At 48.7% G+C, this 16,105-nt stretch overlaps 1 protein-coding gene across 2 annotated transcripts in view; it reads right to left on the bottom strand.

Annotated features, from left to right (window-relative positions):
* The window catches only part of B3galt5 (UDP-Gal:betaGlcNAc beta 1,3-galactosyltransferase, polypeptide 5), a 49,828-nt gene extending 42,662 nt beyond the window's left edge, over window positions 1-7,166 (bottom strand). Inside the window, exons 1-2 of one of the 2 annotated variants that reach the window (XM_005375773.2) lie at window positions 7,064-7,166; window positions 6,110-6,111 (exon numbers count right to left, since the gene is read on the bottom strand). The gene's annotated coding sequence lies outside the window, so the exon portion shown is untranslated. The remainder of the gene's footprint in view (window positions 1-6,109; window positions 6,112-7,063) is intronic. The other variant, XM_013504919.1, reaches the window with a different exon arrangement.
* Between the last annotated feature and the right edge of the window lie 8,939 nt (window positions 7,167-16,105).

Raw genomic sequence — 16,105 nt, 5'->3', positions numbered from 1 at the left:
TTTTGTTTTGGGTTTTTCTCCGGTACCGGGAACCGAACTCACGGCCTTGCACTTGCCAGGCAGGTGCTTTTGCCGCTGAGCTAAGTCCCCAGCCCCGGCTCTGTCTTTTCTAGGGACTTTTATAGAGTAAAACTGTGGGGTGAGGTGGGTCCAAGGTAGGGGAAAATGGACAAAACTATGGTCAGCCAATAAGAATTGTTCAGGTAGAATTTATCAAATTTGGATCAGATGGGGAAGCGAGTCACGTAGCAAGTGGGCATGAATACAGAACAGGGGCTTTTCCTGTAAGGGGCTGGGTCAGGGACTCTTCAAGGTGATCGCTACCTATTTAGAATATATCAATCCCAGATGTCCATCCCTTGGGAGGTAAGAGGGTATATTTGTTTAATCTTTGTCTTGAGGTCTGGCCCACAGGTATCTTATCTTGTCTTTCATGTTGGCTCCTTCGAGGGCCTGGCCCTGTCTGACTGCCTGTAACATTTCTATCTAACTCAGCTGCCTGTAACACTACTAATATGATAAAACTTAGTGGTAGGGATAGAGGAATGACCCATTCAATATTTACATCTCTTCTACAAGTCTAGAATTGCTTCCAAATAAAAAGATTCTTTAAAAACTAGAACAATTAGTGAGAATCTCTTCCACGAAAGCCTCAAGAACCACAAGGAAGGTACACAGAACTGAAGCTAAGATAGGCATGACTGCTATATTTAAAGACGTTACTTGAAAGACACTCAACGAACAACATAGCAAGGAACCGTATAATAAATAACAAGTGTAACAAATAAAAATGCATGAAGTACGTAGAGACAACTTGGTGCGGATGATGTTAGCATGGTTGTGGGTGCGGGTGGCTCCTAACCTGGGTGGGCCAAAAGAGCAGGAGGTCGGTGCTTGCTGCTGTCTGCTGACCCTGCCATGGACTGTTTCTCTTCTGCCATGCCCCTGTGCCGTGCCATCCTGCCTTGGAGCCAGCTGACTGTGGAGTGAAACCTCTACAAACTGCGAGCTAAATAAACCTTTCCTCCTCTAATGTGAGGTGTCAGGCATTTTTTCTGAGCAAAGAGAAATGTAATTAAGACACTGACCAAATTAAAAATGAAAACTACTGCTCAATAAAAAGTAAAAATAAAAGCCATGAGCTAGGACAAGGGATTTGCAGTGTGTGTTACTTGAAATGAGGCTCTAAAACTCCTAAGTAAACTAGTGCAAATCAATAAGGAACAGGTGAACGAAAGAGGTGAACAGGCCACTCACAGAAAAGCAAACCCGAAAGGAATTTTATATACCTGGAAAACATGATCAGATTTACTAGAATCAGGCAAACACATCATAAACGTCATAAAACAATGAGATTCTAGATCACACTCATCGTATCAACAAAAATTGATTCCCCTCAAAATATTCCCAGCAATATCAAATCAATAAAACAGCGTATCTATCTCCAAACACGCATCGTTCTTGCCACCTTCTAAAATAGTTCTGGAAATCCTGTTTTTTGTCTTTTACAAGGTTTAATCAAGGTCTGGGAATATAGCTCAGTGGCATAAGCACTTGCCTGGCAAGCGCAAGGTCGTGAGTTCAATCCTCGGTACCACAAAAAAAAAAAAAAAAAAAAAAAGTTTAATCACAAATACAGTAAATAACAATTCCGAATGCCATCCAACAGGAAGGCAGGCTCATAAAAACATGACAGTGTCCTCATCTACCTTATTCCCTGTGTCCGGCATTGTGTGCCTTCTGGCTCTCTCCCAATGTCAAAGTGACCGTGAAAGGGAAACGTTTTGGATTGATTCTGAACCTTGCGGCAGCAGCCAGGACAGTGCAACTGAAGACATTACGAAAGAGGATTCCAGAGCTGCTTCAGAAAGAGACAGGAATGATGATAAGCGGGTTCAAAGCAAGCAGGGTCGGAGGGGGATATTGAGGGAGATTAATAGCAGTGTGTCTTTTACTCCAATAATTTTTGTAAACATTCACCATATTTTTCTAACCGCCTCATATATTTGCTTAAAGAAAGCTCACACGTATACAAAAGAGACAATTATAAAAATGTTTATTGCAGCATTTTGTATCAAAAATGAAAATCATCTGAACATAATATAATTCCACAACACAATATTATATAGAGATGAAAATGAAGGAACTAGCACTGCTTCTCAACATGGGAAAATTCCAAAGCCACAAAAACTGAAAAGAGTAGCAATATAATGTGACGGTGTGAAGCCACTTGAGAAAGCTTGGAAAATGGAAAGCAATAGCATGATTAACCACAGAATCCTATGTAATGATGTGGAAACATGCACAGGAAAGAACAGGAGCAATCAGGACAGTGAGAGGGTGACAGGAGGGGACCAGGATTAGGGAGTGTATTGAGGGGGCATCCAAAATGCTTTGACATTGTCTCCGCTTTGAAATCAGAATCAAATGGGGCAAAATGTTAGGAATCCTCGCAGCTGGGACGTGCTCACACGCAGCTTGTCTGCTATTCTCTGACACTCTCCCATAGGTTGCAATGTTTTATAATCCAAAAAAAAAAAATTTTAAATGCTTCCAAGCTACACCCTGAATTTGACAGCAATCTGAAACCTGAGTGTACCTTGAAAGCAACTTTTAATAAAATTACAGGAAAAAAAAATACAGACTAAAACCGCTAATCCATTATGCATAGTGCCTGCCACACCTCACCCACCCCACCCCCGCCCCGCCCCAGCAACAGAAAAGCAGATTAACGGTGAAATCCAGTACACCACCGCCGCTCTGGGGAGAAAAACACTAATAAAATTCACAAAAGAAGAGAAGCAAGCAAGGGCAGCTTGCATTAATTATATCTGAAGGTGCAGCTGAACCTGCTCTTGTTGGACATGCTTGACACAGAAAGAAAGGACAGTAAATGTACATAAACACCACAGAAAAGTGAAGGAAGGGGAAAAAGAAGGAATTGTGCAAAACATAGAAAGAAGCTAGTCTGGGAGAACACAGACTCTAGTGCACCAAAAGCATTCACCATAAATGATTTATGCCACAAGAAACCAGGACAAAATCAGCCAAGAAGGGACATGTGGAGCGACTCAGAGATTGAACGAGATTTGAAAGGGAACTTGTGGAGTTCAGAAAACACGGGATAACCCAACACCTCTGCGCAATGAATAAATAACAGAAGCAGCAAGAGGCAGAACAGACCAAGAGGCAAACTTAAATAGTAACACTGGCTTCAGATAATTACAGAGACCAGAGGCGACATGAAAACACACCAAAACTGAGACAACAAACATGTTGATCCTCCTATTCCAAGGACGCTGCTGCGGCTGAAAAGTATTGCTGGTATACCTGCTACTGTATTTCCAGGGTTTTGTTTTTTTTTTCCCTGAATCAAAACTCTTTGCAAACAATCAGTTCTAGGGACAGGCAGGAAATCACATTAAGTGGCCAAGGGATAGAGAAGAGGAGCTCACGCTTTGAAGGTACTTTCTCCCTGGCAGGTCTGGGTCTGGGTACTAGGGCTGGGTGACAAGGGGTGGCCTGCCTGCTGTCCTCAGACCTTTTCATGACATCCAGGAGTAAACATGGCATCCAGGCCAGACTGAGCCAGGCTGTAGTACTGTCTGGGTACTGAGAGTAGTCCTGGCTTGGTGGACAACAGCTGGGGAGATGGGGTAACTGGCACATAGCATTTAACTTTTATGAGCAAGTGACATCGGACTCACAGGATGAGAGGCCATCAGTGCTTCAGGATTCAGGCTGGTGAAACACCTTTTTGGCAATGACCTTTAAAACTGAGTTATTACTCTGCTATAAAGGAGGATAAACTTGAGTCAGTCATGGGAAAATGGATGCAACTTGAGACCATAAGGTTAAGTGAAATAAATCAGACATGTACGCTTAAATATTGCACGATTTCTTTTGGATGAGAAACCCAAAATATAAAGAGCAAAATAAAAAGACAGATGATAGGAAACAGGGAGACAGACCTTTGCAAAAGGGAAGGGGACCAAGTGATGGAAGGAGAGGAGGAGAAGGGGACATAAAAAAAGGCTGATGTGTTACACACATGCAACACCTCCCCACAATGGATGTCACCATGGATACTGCAAATGTGGACTAATATTAAATTTTTTAAAGTTATCTTTTGAAGTACAATAAAGCTAGTTTTTTCCTTTTGTCCATGCCTCATTCCTTGATCAAAAATAATAGTGTACAACACAGTACAGTGTTTGGTACCTAACGGGCAAGTAATCATAATAGCAGAAGCACCTGTAACTTATGGAGCACTTACATCTCACTCTGCACTGCTCCATGGCCTCACATACAGGAAACCAGTTGCGCCTCGTGCCCACCCATGAAACAAGTGCTGTTTGTATCTCTGGTTTCAGTGGAGGAAACAGAAGCATAGAGAAATGAAGCAACTTCCCCAAGGTCACAAAACTGGCAGAGCTGACATCTGCACCCAGGTGTCTGACCCTAGTTCTTTTATCTCTTTTTAAATATTTAGGAAATGGGGCGAAATTAATGACCAGCTACTTTGTTCACCCAGCTTGGTCCCAAATGACTTCTAGCTCTTTGTCTTCCACTGAGGATGTGAGATGATCTTCAAAATTAGATATAAAAATTCTGGTTGAGCCAGGCATGGTAGCTCACACTTGTAATCCTGGCATTCTGGGAGGCTGGGGCAAGAGGATCCCAAGTTTAAGCACAGCCCGGCAATTTAGTGACTCAGTGAGACCCTGTCTCAAAATGAAAAGTGTTAAAAGGGCTGGGAGTATAGCTCAAGGCAAAGGTCCTGGGTTCAATTCATGTACTGCCACCAAAAAAAAAAAAAAAAATTGATTGATTGATTTATCACTGAGTCTTATTGCAGGATATCTTTATCTCTTCATCCTGGTTTTCAAATAATCACCAGGTTAATTTTTCAAAATCCCTCTTACCCACGCATTCACTTAGTGTCTTCAGATGTTGGCTCAACTAACTCCTTTCTTTCACAGGAGGAAAATCATTGTGTAAACACATAAGGGGGCACCCCCAAAGCCTAGGGGAGCCCCATCCTCAGCCTCGGGCAAGCAAGATGAGACTGGAATCAGGAGGACCAGGAAAGGAGCAGAGGGCGGGAGTGGGGAGCCACAGGACAAAGGTCCAGGGCAGGCCAGCAGTGAGACTGTGAGCTCCCAAGGGCTGCTGGTTTTCAAAGCCGCAGAAGCCCGAATTCAGGACCAGAACCCAGTTGTGACAAAAACCGTAGTTGAAATCCAGTCACAAGCCCTGTCAAAAGGACTGGCATGCAAGGAGGCACAAGGAGCTCCCCAGGGTACAAGTGTCCGGCTCAGAGCCCAAGGCCAAGTCCATGACCAGGAGCCCCTGAAGCTCTCCCAGGATGCTCTGGCTGGCCTGAGCTAGAACTGCCTGGTGCCTGCTGTCTCGGACAGGGACTGAGTGAGGAGGGCCGTGCTCCAGAGTCCCTGCCGAAGCATGAGGACCATCACCACTCGGGGATGCCTGGCCACACAGCGGAATCCACAGCAGCGAGCACCTCAGAGGTCCTTACATGTTCAGAGCGCCAACCTGGGAATCTTGCGAAAGAAAGGGTTCCATGTCCGGAAGAACCCTTGCCAAAACACCACTGCCTGTGTCAAGTTTTTGGGTACAGAGCATTGGGAACACAAACACTCTGAGACGCTCTCAGGAGTTGACCTTAAGCGCCTCACATTTGGCTCCTCCTTGAACATCAAATTGCGCTTATTTTTTCATTTACCTTAAGGAGAAAACTTTGTTTGATGATCTGACAGGAAAAGAATTAAAGAAGATAGAAAACAGGCCTGAATGCATATGCAATCCAGTCCTTAAAGGAAAGACCTTAAATCTTCTTTCTCTTTGAAATTGAATTTGTATGTTGGAGGCACCTGTTTTAAAGAGGAAATCTTTTTTTCTGGAGCAGGGGCTCAAATCCAGGGCCTCATGCTAGGCAAATGCTATATACCACTGGGCTACCTCCCCAGCCCAAGGCTATGTAATTTAAATGAAATACTTTATAACGTATAAGCAATGATGGGAAACCTTTTAGAGCTTTTCTTGATAAAAGCAGCCCGCTGCAGCACGTGTGACATAGGTTCGTCACCGCTGCGTATAAGGGTGGGTCCAACCAGCCTGCGTTTACCACCATCAGTAAAATACCCCAAACACGCAAGGGAGCTGCTACCACCCACGGCCCTGTCCTTAAATTCTCCTCCTTCATCTCTCTGACCCAAGACAAAGGAAACAGGAGGTAACATTAATATTTTAAAAGGCTGCTGCATACAGTCAAAGATTTTTTTAAAGCTTGGCATGCTCGTCTGAAGGAAGGGTAAAAAATAGTTTTATTCAGTTTTCTATTATTTGGAAGCCGAATTTACGCATTAAAAGTTAGAAATCTATACAAAAAGTGAAACAGAAACAGGACAGGGGAAAATCACTGGAATACAAATACTTTCTGCACTTATTTACTATGCAGATTATACCAGAGTGTATGTGTGTACACAGATATTGTCAAAAAATAACAATAATAATAATAATGCTGATGACCAAATTAAGGCACCTTGCTTTTTGAAAAGTAAAGGACCACCTCCTTTCTGGTCCTGGTCGGACACAGACGACACGGCTGCTGTCCCTGGCCAGGGAGAGACGGATTTGCCCCCTCAGGGCCCATCCCCCTCACTCCCACACTCTGCAAGAGCTGCCTGCCGCGGGGTGCTCCGAGTGTATTCTCTTTTCAAGATTTGGTTATCCTTTCAAACCGAGTAATGCCTGCACCAGATGTCCATTCTCTAACCCGACGCTTGCGCGCTGCCCACCCAGGAACACACTTCCTCCCGTGTGGGTGAGCAGTAGCGAGACTTTACCCACGGATACATTGTTACACCAAGTTCGATGACATCTGCCCTGTAACCATCTTCTCCTTCACCCAAACAAGAAAGGACACAGGGAAGCAAGCCTGCAGCGCGGGGTCCCCGGGGCGCGCCGCTGTCACCTGCTCCCGCCCCGCCACCCGCGTGGCCCCGCACCCGCTTCCCCGCGTCCCTCGCCCCGTCCTTACCGCGCGCGAGCATCCTGCGCGGCCCGGCCGGCTGCACGCCGCCCCAGCTCAGAGCCGCATCCCGGCCGCAGAGGAGGGCGCAGGGCAGTGCTCCCGGCGCTGTCCAGGCCCTGGATGGGTCTGCGCTCCGCTCCGCAGTTGGGGGTGGGAGGAGCCGCGATGCGCACGGGGAATCTGATAGGCGCGGGGCTGGGGGCGGGGCGGCGCGGGGGCGGGGCTGCGATCCCACCGCGGCCTGGCGCCCACGGGAGGAGCCGGGAATTGTGCGCCCCGGCCGCCCGGAGAGCATCCCTCACCCAGCCCCGGACAAGCTGGGCGGTGGAACCTGCGCAGATCCCCTAGGCCGGTTCTGGGAGTTCGCTGTCCTCCCAGGGACAGAAGTTAACTTTGAAACCAGCCGCTCCCTCGCACGGAAGGGAGGGGACCGGACGCCTCCGAAGGCGCTGCCCTCCCCTTGCCTCTTGCAGTGGGTCAAAGTCGGTAAGGCCTCTGCAACCCTCTCTGAACACGGGATGAAGTGGGCACGGTTACCTACTTTTACAGATGGGGAAACAGGCCCAGAGAGGTTCTCCTGACCAGTCATCCTCAGGGGGAGCCCGGATTGAATAAAATAAACTGCAGGAGTGGACAGTGGCCGGTAATGCCCACTGGACCCCACCTTTCTCTGGCAGGAAAAACAACTATATATGTGCCTACCTTAATGTGCATAAATATGCATGCGTGTTTTTAAGAGTTGGATATTTATTATCTAATCCTTGGGAACCAACCCCGGCTGCACAGTTAAAAACCCTGGAGAGCTGTGAAAATTCGCAGCACTCGGTGGCTGCCCCAAGCCCAGGGCACCTGACTTGCATTCTATAATCCCCCCGTTTCCCACGGCCTCAGAACCGCGCTGGCCCTCTCTTCCCCGCCGGAACTGTGCTCTTTCGGAGCAGAGATGAAGTGAGCTCGCGGGGCTGGCGGGGAGCAGCGTCCAGATCGCAGACGCTGCGGGATCATTTTGGAGAAAGGACGAGGCCCCGGAAAGCGGGGAGCTGTGGATGGGAGGCAGGGGGAGCTGCAAAGCAAGCGTCTGACGAGAGGGAACAGGGCGAGATCAAATCGGATTATTAAACTCCCACTCGGTCTCCTGGGGTAACCGAGCAGGCCTGGCGCACTCGCGGCTCAGCAGAGCCAGGCGGGACGCGGGGTGAAGGAGATGCAGCTGCCGCCTGGCACAGCCCGGGGGCCCCTCCCACAAGCCTCTGTCAGCCGCTGTCGTTGCCTCGCCGCGGCGCTGCGGGTGACCCAGCCTCAGACCGCTAAGGGACTGTGACACGAGGTGGGTGGAGGAGCAGGACCCAGGGAAAGAGGCCTGGGAGGACGAGTGTGAGGGTCCTGCAGACAGCGGGTCTCAGGGGCACAGCAGGCTGGCGTGGAGGGGTGAGGGCCACTGCACAGGGACGGGCTTGGAGCTGCGCGCGGAAGGGGAAGACAGCGCACGCAGACGGCGCGGCGCGGAGAGGTCCTACCAGCAGCGTTTACCTGCCGGGACTCAGCGTGACCATGCGGAAAACAAGCTCAGCGCGAAGGGAAGGGCGGGCAGGGCGACGCGTGTGCCGGAACCGCTTGGCCGAGTGAGCGTCTGCAGACGAGCCGGCTTGGCTGTGGCCCTCGGAAAGTGAAGCATCCTGACCTGACCCAGGGCTCATGTTTTAAGGTTCTGACCTGCTCTTGGCCAAACAGTAAGGGAGCCCAGGCGGGGGCTGCTCTGTCCCCGCCGTTCAGATGGGTCTCCCCGTGAGCCATGAGAACGGTGCCTGTCCTGCGTCCCCCGCCCTGCGCAGACAGGCCCCAGCGCTGTGGCCAAGCTGTGCTGCGCCCAGGGTCGTGGAGTCCACGCGCCAGCTCTCCACGGAGCCCGCCTGCCCCAGAGGAGGACCTTGTCCTGCGCATGACGAGGGGCTAGCAGCAGCCCCATCCCTGCACCCACAGTGCCAGGCACACACAGGCTGTGACAAACAAAAGTGTCCCCAGATTTTCCAGACGTCCTATGGGGAAGAAAACTGCCCCCAGATGATAAGTGCTGTTCTAGTGGAAAGGACGGGGCTCGGTGCTCCCACAGATAGCACAGAAAACCCCTATCCATGACTGCTGCGGGAACAGGACCAGGCCGCAGGACAAGCCCTGGTCACAATCCTTTGCTCTCACCCAGGGTCACACTGTCTCCTGTGCTGCTGGCCCTGGGCCCACCCATCCCCACCTCAGGAGCCCCCGTGCACCTATTCCAAGTGTAGGGGTTTGTGGCTCTGCCTCTGGCTCCCCCCAGATCTCTGCTGTCTCCACCACCACTTCCGGACACGTGTCTGACGCACCCACGCACCCACACCTCCTCGCTGTCCTCCCTCTGCAGGGGTCCAGTCCTGATCTGAGTGTGTCTCCCAAGGGCTCCTGTGTTGGAAGCTGGGTCCCTGGTGTAGTGGTCTTCAGAAGGGATGGACCTTACGAGGTGGTGCTTAGTGCAAGAGGATTAAGACAAGGGTGATGTGATTTCCATGGGAGCCCACAAGGTGCTGCTGAGAATGCTGTTATAAAAGCAGGAGGCCCTGCCCCCGCTGTGCTCTCTGGATTCCTGTCTTGCCATGTGATCTGTCACCCATGCACTCCCACCATGTCATCATGTGTCAAAGGATGTGACACAGCTGGGGCAGGGCCCTCACCCAATATGAAATTGATGGTGTCACCTTATCCTGAGCCTTAGTTCCAAACCTATAAGCTACATAAACCTCTCTTCTTTATAAAGCACACAGCCTCAGGTGTTTTGTTAAAGCAATGGAAAACAACCAAATGCATCCTCTGTCCTACTCGTGCAGTGCTGCTGCTTAACTTAGGGGCTGACACCTGTTTCTCTGCACTGTCTTCCTTCCCAGATGAGACTCCAGGGTGCTCATCCCACCACAGGCCTTACCTGGCACATTGTTAGGGTTTATATCTGGATGTCCCCAAAGCATCCTACGCTCATAGGTGGAGCTTTGGGGTAGATGATTGGCTTATAGGATGAACAGCTGACTTGCACTAGGAGGTAGAGTCTGGTTGGAAGGGGTAGATCATTGGGCTGTCTTAGTTACTTTTTTCTTGTTGCTGAGACAAAATACCTAACACCCAAAATTAAGGAAGGAAAGGTTTATTTAGCTCACAGTTTGCAGAGGTTTCAGTCTGTAAGCAGCTGGCTCCACAGCAAGGTGATGTGGCAGGGGGCAGCAGAAGATACAAAAGCAACAAGAGCAGAAAGGAGAGGAGAAAGCCTCTTTTCCTCCCTTACAATGTATGCAGGCTACCCGCCCTAGGGCTAGTGCAGCGTTCACACCCCCAGTCCCAACACTAGACAGTGAATTAATCACAAACTCTAGATTTCACTGCCTGGGAAAATCCCACCCCTCCATGACCATGTGAGGCTTTGGGGAGAGGTCCAGACACAAATCATAATGGGGTGTGGCCTGGAAAGGTTACATCTCCCTCCCCATTTCCTCCCTTGACTCTCCCTGCTTCCTGTTCTCATGCCCTGGGCAGCTTTTCCTCTGCCTTAGAGCCAGCTGACTATGGCCTGAAATGTGAGCCAGAACAAACCTCTCCTCCCTTAAGTTGTGGGTGTCAAGTGTTTTGTTCCAGCAACAAGAAAAAGATCTGAGACACACACAGTGAGCACAGAGCAATATCCGTGGGGTTGGTGGATGAGGAAAAGACCACCTGGCATCCATTGTGGGGCTGCTGTAAGGACGGAGACACCCAGGCTCTGTGCATAGCATGGGAGGCACCAGCCCTTCTGAGTCCAGAACCTAGCTGGAGCCATCCTCATGGCTAGGACAGTCCCAGGGGCCTTCATATGAATTTAGGAAGGATCCAAGGTTCTGTGAGGCCTGGAAAATGGTTTTCCGGGGAAGCCACTATCCTAGTTAGCGTGACTCAGCCTGGAAGGCTTCGCAGCCCCGTAACAGTTTCCTGAAACATGAAAATAAGCTCTGTGGGGAGCAGATGAATGGTCATGGGAATGGAGAGTTGGTGCCTCTGCTCAGAGGCCCTGGGCTTGTGCCACAGAGGCATGGTCACTGTCTTGGGCCCTGATGAGGGGCACCGCTCTTCCATCTGGGGACGCCATGCCCATGTGGGCTGACCCCACTGCCATGGGCAAGCTGACCTTTCCCCATCTGGGAGCGGGTGGTCTTTGGTGGGGCTACAGAGGTCAACTGTGACCTCCCCATTTCTAGGGGACTCAGAAACATGGGCTGAGTCAACTGGGACTGCTACAGACAGCAAGACTGGGCAGGGAGGTGGGACCCCTGCTGTGCAGGTGACAAAGGCACTCACACCCAGAACGGGCTACAAAGGGAAGGCTCCTTGGGAATGGAGATGCTGTGTTGGATGGTCCCTGTGGGAAATGAGCTTCCAGCTATAAGGCCACAGGGCCCAGGAGCCAGAATATACACATGCATCCATATGCATATTTTGTATTTTCATTTATTTTGGAATTATTCCAAAATAGTGCAACTTTAAGGCACTCTGGAAATCCAAGGACACTTAGAGAATGACCACCAGCCCCAGCGGTTGGGGGGGCTGGCTACTCAGGCTGAGCTGCTGTCACAGCACCCCAGCCTTCCCCCAGGGCTGTGCTCTTCCTGAGGTCTCCAGGGAGCTCTATAAAGTTTTTGGAAATTAAATTGCCCCCACAATCTTCAGGACAGGATTCTCAGCTGGGGGGCGGGGCACAAAGAGGTGGGGCCAGGAAGAGCTTGGCCCCGTTGGCCCTGTCACCTTCTTGCTGTCTAAGCTGGCTGTACCCCTTAGTTTCCTTGTCTACACAGTGGAGATGGACACGGGCATTGTAAGGGTGATGGAAGAGGATACAAACACAGGCTGGGGGCACCTGTGTTGCCCTGTACTTCTATTTTGGTAGCATGTGACAGTTCTCAGGCATTTCCTGTTTCTTTTCACTTCTGCCTGTCTTGCTAGATGGTTTCCTGTAGGCAAGGTTGGGGTTTATCTTACTGATTTGGTTTCCTCAGCACTGACCACAATACCTGAGATACACCAAGCACTTAAGACAGGTGTCGAGTGAATAAATGAATTGATGAGCTAAAGAATTAATTTAAAAATGAGTGAATGAGTGGAACTCTTAGCACAGAGCCTAGAAGATAGTAAGCATTCCACATCCTCATCATCATCATAGAGCCGTGTGTCATCTTCAGTACACATAATTTCATCTTTTGCTTTTAGACCAGAAGGACCGTTTAACAGGGTAGCAACCTGGAGAAGTGTAATGGTAAATGTGCATGTCAGTGTGACTTCAGTGAGACTTGAGTAAGAGCCAGCTAGCTGACTGGTGAAGTTCTGGGTGTGTCTGTAGGTAATTGATACATAGGACACAAACTGAGAGAGGAAGGCCCATCCCAGGTATGGGTGACACCAACCACACAGCCTGGATGGCATAAAACAGGAAAAGAGACAGAAGTCTGCCCTTTGGGGAAGATTTCTAGTCTCTGCCATTGCCTTTGGACATTGGTCTCCAGTTCCTTGAGCCCTTCAGCAAAGCAGAAAGCTTCCAGGCCGTCGACCTTCAACTGCTGCTGGATCCTCCAGCTTCTCAGTGTACAGAGGGCCATTTTGGATTCTTCCATCTTTGACCTGCCAGGTCGTCATTTTGGATTCTTCAGCCGCTGATCATTCAGGCAGCCATTGTGACTCTTCTGCTTCTGGTCCCGTGAACTGCCTAATAAATTCTTGTATAATTCTACGTATATTGTGTATTGATTCTATTCCTCTAGAGAATCCTAACTAATAGCAGGAAAGTTGATCGCTGTAAAGATGGCTTAACTGATGGCAGTTTTGGAAAGGAGAACTGCCTATACTCTCTTCCTGCATGTAAACAATAAGAACACTTTCCTTGGGTTCTTTCTTGTTTCCAGAGAAAAGAGTAGAGCCTCCAGTTCTTGAAAATACAATGTGGTTGTCCTCCTGACTGTTAATGGGACTGACAGGAGCATGTTGCATACAGCGAACCAGCCTTGACGAGACTGGACTTAAGGCTAGTTTTCAAGGTGTTCCAAGGGGCTGGGGATTTAGCTCAGCAGCACAGCGCCTGCCTGGCAAGCCCAAGGTCATGAGTTTGACTCCTGGTACCGAAGAAAAAACAAAAACAAAGGCCTTGTTCCCACAAGGCCTGCCTGTGTATTTTGTAGACCCGTCTGATGTAGGGACTCCAACACTGTAGAGGTTGTGTGGCTGGGTTGGGAGCAGAATGTGCAACTGTGAAGTACCAGAACAGTTTTTGGGTATTTTTAAAAAAGAATCCCAGCAGCATGTACACATCAATCATGTTTCCTTATCGCATTGGGAAGGAACATCCTTATCTCACCACTGCCTTCAGATCATCAGTAAACCCTTTCTGCAGAGCGCCCAGCGCTCTTGCCAGAAAAGCTGTCTACCTGAAGAGTTTTTTGAAGCGCTGACGACAGATTGACAGAGTCGTCTACAGTGCAGATCTCCACACACCCAGAGTTCTGCAAGCAGCCAGAGAACAGAGCGCTTGCTGACCAAGGGCTGAATTCGGAGCTGTCTGCACAAAACGTGTACAAAGACATCTTTCTCCTTCAGGAGAACAGTAGCAGGAGAGAGACCACCTTGGTGGTAACTGACCTCGCTGGGTGCTGGCCCAGGATGCAAATGGGAGCAGAAGGTTTACATAGTGGGATGGGGTGCAGGGAAGGGGCAGCTGATTCCAACTGAGGGTGCAAATGACCCACTCTTTTCTATCTTCTTAAATGTCAGAATCTCTTTCTTCAAATGCAGCACGGATGGTCCTCCAGGACCTTGAAACAGACTAGGTCCAAGCAGTTCTGGGGCCTTCGAACAATGGCGCCACTTCCTGCCCAGCTGCAGAGAAAGCATCTTGCAGCCCGACCTCCACCCTTGTTGACATCTCTGGATCAGAGGAGGGGAGGCGCCCTTCCAGTTCTAACCATCTACATTGCAAAGTGGGAGCCCCACACAAAATGGAGGCTAAAGAAAACCAGAGCATAGGCCACTTCCAAAGCTCAGTCCTGGGCCCTGTGTGTCTCCTATTGTCACCGTCAGCCGATGGCTTAGGAACAGAGGCCCGGACAGATGTGCAGGATGACCATGGACACATATATAACACATCTTAATTCTTTTTACTTGGTCCTTTCCCATTTCCAAAGAATCTACCTCCCTGTTTCCTATTGTCTATCTTTTATTTTGCTCTTTTCTTTATACTTTGGGTCTCTCATATAAGAGAAACCATGTGATACTCAAGTGTGTGTGTCTGATTTATTTCACTTAGCATTACAGTCCAAAGTACATCCATTTGCCTACAGATGACTCAAGTTTATCCTTCATGGCACAGTAGTGCTCCATTGTGTGTAAACACCACATTTTCTTTATCTATTCATTGTTGGTGGACATAAGGGCCACTTCTAAGATTTAGCTATTATGAGTTGTCAAATCATTTACACGCACCCTCATCTTCAGCCTTCTGATAATCCCAGCAGATGGAATGAATGGAAGACATTATTATTTTATGGGTGACAGTGAGCCTACAGGTGCGGGAGACGCCGTGTCCTCCTGTCACCTCTCTGTCCCAGTGGAGCGAGCCAGGAGCTGCATGGACTGCAGCCTGCACCATTGCCTGTGGACAAGGTAGCGCCGGGCGCTTGCTGGATGGCCCAGGAGCACTTCACAGCGGCGGGGGCGAGACAGGACCCCAGCCTCCAGACCCCGCTGCATTTTTGATCTCCAAAATTAATAAACAGTATTAGCAATGTTTGGTGAGTAAATGAGCAACACCATGATGAGAAAGCTCCACTTATGTATTATTGATTTAACTGAACAAAGCATGGAATTAATTGAAAGAGAATTAATTGAAAGCAATTTAGGAAACTCATTTTTTAAATTGTAAATTTAATTTTTGTTATGATGATGATGATGGTGATGAAAGCTCAATGCCAATCTTTTTTTTTTTCAATACTAGAGGTTGAAACCTAGGCTTCTGCATAGAGCTCCACTCCTATCCCTTTTTTATTCTTTATTTTAAGACAGGGTCTCACTAAGTTGCTCAGGCTGGGCTCAAACTTGCAATCTTCCTGTAGATCATTATTCCAAATGTTTGTTATTCAGGGGCTGGGGATTAAGCTCAGCGGCACAGCGCCTGCCTGGCAAGCCCAAGGTCCTGAGTTCAATTCCCAGTACAAAAAATAAATAAATAAAAATAAAATCTACAGTGAAGAAAGGGATACACTGCATCAACTTGAGAAGTTTAGAAGCTTAACAAAGTGATTCAGCTGGGGGCCAGAGTCATCACTTTGTAAACATCTTCATCCTGTGCAAGAGGAGTCCTCAGAGATGGTGTGAATGCTACACTTGCCCTAGAGGGTGGTAGCCTGCTTACAGTATAAGGGAGGAAAAGAGGCTTGCTCTTCCGCTCTTTTGCTCTTGTTGCTTTTGCTGCCTTGTGCTGCCTTGAAGCGTTGCCCTCTGCCATGCCACTCTGCCTTGGAGCCAGCTGATTATGGACTGAAACTTCCACAAATTGTGAGCTAAATAAACCTTTTCTTTCCTTAACTTTGGGTGTCAGGTATTTTGTCTCAGCAACGAGAGAAAAGTAATCAAGACAAGAGTGTACTGTTCCTTGCTATAGCCTGCAGTTACTTGAAATAAATACTTGGCACAGATTTATTTCAAAGGCGGAAACCCCTATAGCCATAATTAACTACTGAGCTGGAAGCTGCATGAGATGCCTTTTTAAAAAAGAGATAAGGAACTAACTGCCCTACTTTCATTTGAGGCAAACCATCAAGAAATAGGGTGAGCAGTAGTAAGAAAAATTAATCAGAGACAAAATAAAAATGAAAAGGAAGATCAGTGCACAAATAAAGGTCAGGTCCCCTTTGCAGGGCTGGGAAAACCCTGAATTCCATTTCTTGCAGCTCTGCAAGCTCTCTTGCTCTTTTAGGGACTCACAGTACGGCTTTTAAAGGTTTGCACGACTTATTT

The sequence above is a fragment of the Chinchilla lanigera genome, unplaced genomic scaffold, assembly GCF_000276665.1.
Source record: "Chinchilla lanigera isolate Chin_1 unplaced genomic scaffold, ChiLan1.0 scaffold00006, whole genome shotgun sequence".
NCBI classification, from domain to species: Eukaryota; Metazoa; Chordata; class Mammalia; order Rodentia; family Chinchillidae; genus Chinchilla; species Chinchilla lanigera.
The sequence above is the reverse complement of the archived record's forward strand: the minus strand, read 5'-3'. Positions and strand labels throughout refer to the sequence as shown.